Consider the following 7,064-nt stretch of genomic DNA (forward strand, 5'->3'; position numbering starts at 1 on the left):
TCGGAATCTACTGGCGCCCATGGCATCGGCAGCATGCTGCATTACAACCTTACTTAATACACTATACATAGCCATGCGTTAAAATAAGTTCTGTCCCTGCTCCAGTCCTTGGCTGCTGGGTTGCATATTTCGGCAGTTAAATTAAACAAAGCTAGTTCATGTAGTTGTGTCTTTCCTGCGTGTGCGATATCTCTCGTAGTCCATCTGTATTATCCTGTGCCTGCGTGGGCCTCAAGGTTTCCAGTATCCTGAGTCTCCAGAGTCGAAGCAGCCGCTGTGGTCCCATCTCGGTGAGTGTTTTATCTGCAAATTTTAAACAGATAGCCTGGTCGTCACCAGGTGTTAGGTTCTGGTCTACTCATCTTTTATCCATGCATGTCGAGGTCACTCTGTGAAATCGGAGGTAAAGGTTAGGTTTGTAGATTACACTTACCCACCGTGGGGTATATTGGCTGTATTGCCGTAGGTGATGGTGCTATGGGGGGCTGCGCACTGCACGATCCGTCTGGCCTCGTTTTAAAAAAAATCTCTTCCAGCTTATTTATCTTAGCTTTTAACTCTTGAATTTGTTTTGTTTGAGTATCTTTCTTTTATTTGTATCAGGGGAGTATTATTACATAGGCTAGTTCAGTTTTATTTTTATTCTGACTATCCCACCATTTCCTCTATCTGTCAGGTGAGTCTTTTTTTATTCTATTTAGAAATCCAAATTAATAATTTTCAGTATAAAACAGCTGTCAATGGAAAGAGTTAACGCCTTTACAGGTTTGTAAGAAAGCCTGATGTCATTACGTGACATCGCGTAATCATCCGAAAAATTATTTTTTAAGTCTTTGTGCCTTCAAAACTTGCTTAGAAATTAGGAATCCATTAAAACAGCAGAAATCATTAGTAAAGCCATCATAATAAAAGTCTTCTCATCAGGAAAGACGGCATTTTAGATTAAAACTCCAATTTTTCTTAACTTCTAATTCAAGTACATGCCTAAGATTTTTTTTTAATTGATTTAAAACAAGACCACACATTTTTAATAGCTATTTTGTTTAATGAAATCCAATTTTCACACACGCTGTATACATTCCAACATTTCATTTTATTCTCTAATTCCCAGTTTTTTCTTTCTGTGCTGAGTTCGCATAGCTTAGATCTTTTCTCCTCGTTATTTTCAAAACCCTCCTGCTTGTTTAGACTGTTCGGGACTTTTCTTGATAAACAACGTCCATTCTTGAAATATTTCAAACTGCAGTGAAACTTTCTCGTAATTTAAAATCATTATCAATGGAGAGTGTCTTTTACCTTTTCAAATTCTTTTTTTCCCAATTAAACCAATATCTTTTTCACAGCTGATATCAACTAGTATTTAATAAGTTATGTCTTTTTCCATCGCAAACACCCCTTTTTTTCCCCAGCACCTAATTAGTGCGTTATGTCTTTTTGTCAGATCACCTTTCTTCAAATTAGGTTTTGTATTTTACACGGAGGGCTCGTGACTCCGTAAATTTGTTAATTTAAAATCATCAGACAATCGAAGACACTTTTTCTTTCAAATTCGTTCAATTTGTTTACTTTTAAAGTGGCGTCTTTATCTTTTTCTTTTCTCCATAACTAGAACGGAGTCTAGCACATAGGCTTTGAGGGCTGCTTTTCGTTATCTCAAATTCCAGTTTCAAGGTCATTACAATGTTTTTTCTAAACTGCTAAAGCTTGCTGTTTTAACATTTTTCAAAAGTCCCTTTTACACCTTCGCAGATAATTGACCACCAGCTTTTTTATGGCATTACGTAGTTACGCAAGTTACAATTAATGATTGGTTTTATTCGCCTTTTTTATAGCCGTGTTACCCATCTTCTTCGGGGCTATGAGGGTCTTGGGTACTCCCTTAAATTCGTGTTAGGTATGCAGGACCGATATGTCTTCCCTTGGCGGCGTACACTCGTACCACTGTCACGCTTTGGGTCAATATATCCCGTCACTGCCGGGACGTTATCTCTATTCCCTCACTCTCTCGTCCCTGCACCGTGCGCTCGTACCGCTTCAGGTCAATAGACCTTCCTCTATGTCTTCCCTTGCGTCGCACCCTCGCACTGGCGTGCTACCTCCACGCGCGCGTTTTTAGGATGCACCTTTTGACCCCCTTTCACCCCTAGATCGTCCTTGTCCTCCGTCTCCGTCCCTCCGGGACTCACTACAGATGGTTCTTTCATACGGATGTCCTTCCCTTGCGGTTTACAATGCCACAGCTCTGACTTGAAGGTGGTAAATTAAAACATACTCACCCCAACAGCTGGGTCATTGTTCCGTTCGGGAAGTCCGTACCCTGCTCGCAGCGCCAAATGTACGGGGAAAATGGGAAGGCTTCTTTTCCCACGAGCGGGCCCACTGATTATAGAGGGTCGACGCTCGCCCCAGCCCACGTAGCAATTCTCGAAGTTAGCAGACAGAGACGGATGGCAAAGTATAACGATCTTTATTACAAATGTCCGGGAACACCCCTTATCACAGCCGCCTGTGAGTGGAGATGCTCTCCGAACAGCACAATCATACAACTTTTATACATTTCAAAACCCCTCTGTTCCCGGACAAGACCTCCCTAGATTTCTAATTGAACTACCTTATCAGTGCTACTTCTCTAATTGGACTACCTTATTAGTCCTACTTTGGATTGACAGGTCAAGACCCTCGTGACCACTTTAGGCCGTGACTAGAATGACTTCATTAGGTCAGAATTTGTTGATTCTCCTTGGTGCCCGTGAGTCTGCCTCGAGCCTCTTCGCATGGTCTTAGCAATGTCTGTTTAGGTTCTCACATCGTATCCTATCGGAATATTATTGAATTGATAACTTCTGGAGCCTAGGTACAAGGCCGAAGAGAGGCCTTTTACCTCCTTATGGGCCATAGCAGGAACCAGCACTTTAACCCTTGTCCCGCTGGTACCCCTAATGCCAAATTTTCCTCTTACATACTCCATCTGCCAAAGTTTTGCCTACTCATCATCATCATAGACTGTCCCTCGGAATCGAGGAAGACTTGCTTCCACTCTAAAAATGAGTTTTTAGGTGACTGAACAGTCCAATACGAGAACTACAGTCCCTGTCACAGGTGGGACAGTCTTTGAGGGACTGGTTTGCCGCATGCTCTTTCCGCTGCCTGCGTTTGCTTTCTGCATATTCTCGGCGATGAGACTCGAGATGCTCAGCACCCTCCCGGATGCACTTCCTCCACTTAGGGCGTTCTTTGGCCAGGGACTCCCAGGTGTCGGTGGGGATGTTACATTTTATCGAGGAGGCTTAGCCTGTCTATATCCCTTTGCAGATTTTTTGTGTCCTCTACCCAATTTTATATCATCAGCAAACTTGGCTACATTACACTCGGTACCTTCATCCAAGTCATTAATGTAGATTGTAAATAGTTGAAGACCCAGCACCGATCCCTGCGGCATCCCACTAGTCACTCTTTGTCAACTGGAAAATGACTCATTTATCCCGACTCTGTTTTCTGTTAGTTAGCCAATCCTCTATCCATGCTAATATATTACTGATATAATGAATTTTTATAGATGTAATAATTATTGTGCTATCTCATTCCTAACTTCTCAATACGTGTGGATGCAATTCATCCAAACCAGAGGTTTTATCCTCTCTAAGTTTGATTAGCTAATCAATTATGTTGCCCTTTTCTATATTAAAAGTCTTTATATCTTTTTTGATCTCTTCTTCTCGTGTCTTGTCCACCTTGTTAGTCTTCCTGGTAAATACTGATGCAAAGTAACTATTCAGTATTTCTGCCATTTCGCCATTATTATCTGTGAATTCATCTTCTGCATCCTTTCATGGCCCTGTCCCGATCCTGATTTTTCTTTTCTTATTCATGTGTTTGTGGAATACTTTAATATTTATGTTTATATTCCTTAACAATTAAATTTTGTAGTTCCTGTGTTTTCCAAATTTAAAAAAAAGCTTTTTCCGAACCTCTTCATATTCTCTTTTGTCATCCTCTCCTTTATTGTCTACATAGTGCATGTCTTTTTTTTTAGTTTCAACTTTATCCTTAATCCCTTTATTCATCGATGATGTTTCATATTGGCTAGCTTGTTTTTATTTTTTTAAAGAGGAATATATTTCTCCTGAACTCTATTGATTACCTTTTTAAATATTTCCTAATGTTGTTCTCTCTTTGTCAATTTTATTTCCAGTTTACTTTCCCTCGTTCCTATCCCAATCCCTTAAAATTAGCTTTTTTCCAATCTATTACTTTGGTCTTTGTTTTACTTGTCATTCTCAATCATTATTTTAAACCTTATCATGTTGTGATCACTCTTGCCTAGATGTTCCCTCTCGCTTAGTTCTCTCATCTGCTCTGGTTAATTTCCTATTACTAGATCCAGCAGTGATTCCTCTTTGGTTGGGCTTTCTTTTGTACTTTGAAAGAGTTTAGTGCTCACTGTAAAAACTCCACTCTGTTTTCCCCTTTTCCTACCTCTTTTCAGTTTGAGGGATTCCATGATTGTTCTGTGGCCTAGAAATTAGCCACCCTAACGCCTCCCCTTATTATCTCCAGCTGGCGATAACAGAGTGCTAAGCATTTACCGACCGGACGCGTGAGATGACCTACTCCTGCTAAATTTAGCGAGTGAGTTGCGGCGGCAGTAGGATGTTGCGCCCCGATCTCCTTCGCCCGGAGATCGTGACGTCATCATGACGCGCATTTCTCCGGTAGCGCCCCGAAGCTGAACTTCAGTTCCGTCCCCTGCAGCATCGCCAGGCGAAAACACCAGCAGCTGCAGGTGTTCATCAGGAAGCTGGGCACATCGGGGTGATACTTAAAGGAGAGGTGGCCGAGGTAAGTAAAAACACTTCTGCAATGTTGTAATTCCATTTTTGTTCAAGTCTCTTCAGTCCCGATCAATTAGCCCGGCTGATGCAGTGTATCGGGCTGATCGTGGCTGCTGTCGAGGACCAGGTAAGTCCTTCCCTTGCAGAGCCTTAAGGGAAGGAAGGAGCCTCCGAACGCGGCAGCGCTACATGGCCCATGGTCCACTTCCTTCCTGGAGCGCAAACCTCGCATTTTTTAAAAGTTGAAAACCATTAGCGCCTGCCGCTAATTTTTTCTACTTTTAAAAGTTGGTGCCTCAAATGGGGCGCTCCCGAATTTCTTCGCCTGCCTTTTTTTAATTTCACAGATTGCTTATATATTTCTTAATCCACTTCCCTATTAGGTGGTCTAATATCTCAATCCATATGGATTGTTTCTATTTTAATATTAGTTATGTCCCTTGTTTCTACTCCCATTATTATCTCTAATTAATACAGCTGCCCCAACCCTTTTCCTTCCCTATCCTTTTTAATACGTTATATGCTGCAATATTTAACGGCTGTACTGCCCTTTATGTAGCCGTGTTTCCTTTATCCCTAGGACATCTGGTTCCTTGCTATGAATTATTGCCTCCAGTTCCCTCATTTTGTTACAGATGCTGTGCACATTGCTGTACAGGCAACTTAATTTGATTATATTAACCATCCTTCTCACTTTTAACCATTATTTTACAATGTTCTACAACTGTATCTGTTCCCTGATTGTTTATAACACCGTCATTCCTTACCTTGATCTAGCCTTTATTCTTATCTCTCATTTCTTTTTTCTTACAGGCTTATGTTATTTCTGCCAGATCCCTCCTCCCCTTATTAGTTGAAAGTCCTATCCACAGCCCTACTTATCCTTTCTGCTAGTTCAGGTGGAACCCATTCCGGCAGTACAGCTCCTTCCTGTTCCAGTACTGGTGCCAGTCGGTGTTGCATGAAATAGAACCCCTCCTTCCCACATCAGTCTTTCACATTCATCTTCATGATCTGTCTATCCCTATGCCAATTAGCACATGGCACGGGTATCCTTTCGTAAATATGGAAACCAAAACTGCACGCAGTATTCCAGGTGTGGCCTCACCAATACCTTATATAACTGTAGCAAGACTTCCCTGCTTTTATACTCCATCCCCTTTGCAATCAAGGTTAAGATACCATTGGCCTTCCTGATCACTTGCTGTACCTGCTTACTATCCTTTTGTGTTTCATGCACAAGCACCCTCAGGTCCCGCTGTACTGCGGCACTTTGCAATCTTTCTCCATTTAAATAATAACTTGCTCTTTGATTTTTTTTCTGCCAAAGTGCATGACCTCACACTTTCCGACATTATACTCCATCTGCCAAATTTTTGCCCACTCATGTAGCCTATGTCCTTTTGCAGATTTTTTGTGTCCTCCTCACAAATTGCTTTTCCTCCCATCTTCATATCGTCAGCAAACTTGTCTACATTACACTCAGTCCCTTCTTCCAAGTTGTTAATATAGATTGTAAATAGTTGGGGTCCCAGCACTGATCCCTGTGGCACCCCACTAGTTACTGGTTGCCAACCAGAGAATGAATCATTTATCCCGACTCTCTGTTCTGTCAGTTAACCAATCCTCTATCCGTGCTAATATATTACCCCTAACCCCGTGAACTTTTATCTTGTGCAGTAATCTTTTATGTGGTACCTTATCAAATGTCTTCAAAATTATAATTGCCAGAAACCAGATGTAGACCATCCAGCTTTCATACATTGTATGTATACATCTCTGTATCCAACTCTCATTCTTTCTCCATCTCATTTTCTATCAATTTCTCCTACTCTCTCTTTTCTGTACATCAAAGCAATGTGTCTGTCTGGTCCTCACGTGCATGTTTATTAATGATCTGAATTTCTGTCTTACATCATCATAGGCAGTCCCTCAAAGCGAGGATGACTTGCTTCCATGCCAAAAAAGGGATGAGTTCACAGGTGTTTCAATGAAGGACCTAATATTCCAGATCCCAAATTACATCTTGAAGGGTGGAAGATGCCTGTGCGTGGATTTTTTTTAACGTGTGGTGGCGGTTGCACACCAGCCACCACACGGGCTTAACAGTTAGGTCTTGGTCCAGTGGCAAGGGTTACCCAAGACTAACTGGAGACCAGCTCTGCTGCACAGAACGAGCGCGCACACATATCGCAACCAATATGCATCATGTCAGTGATGGGTAATAGGAAC

Source organism: Pristiophorus japonicus, chromosome 12, assembly GCF_044704955.1.
Source record: "Pristiophorus japonicus isolate sPriJap1 chromosome 12, sPriJap1.hap1, whole genome shotgun sequence".
NCBI lineage: Eukaryota > Metazoa > Chordata > Chondrichthyes > Pristiophoridae > Pristiophorus > Pristiophorus japonicus.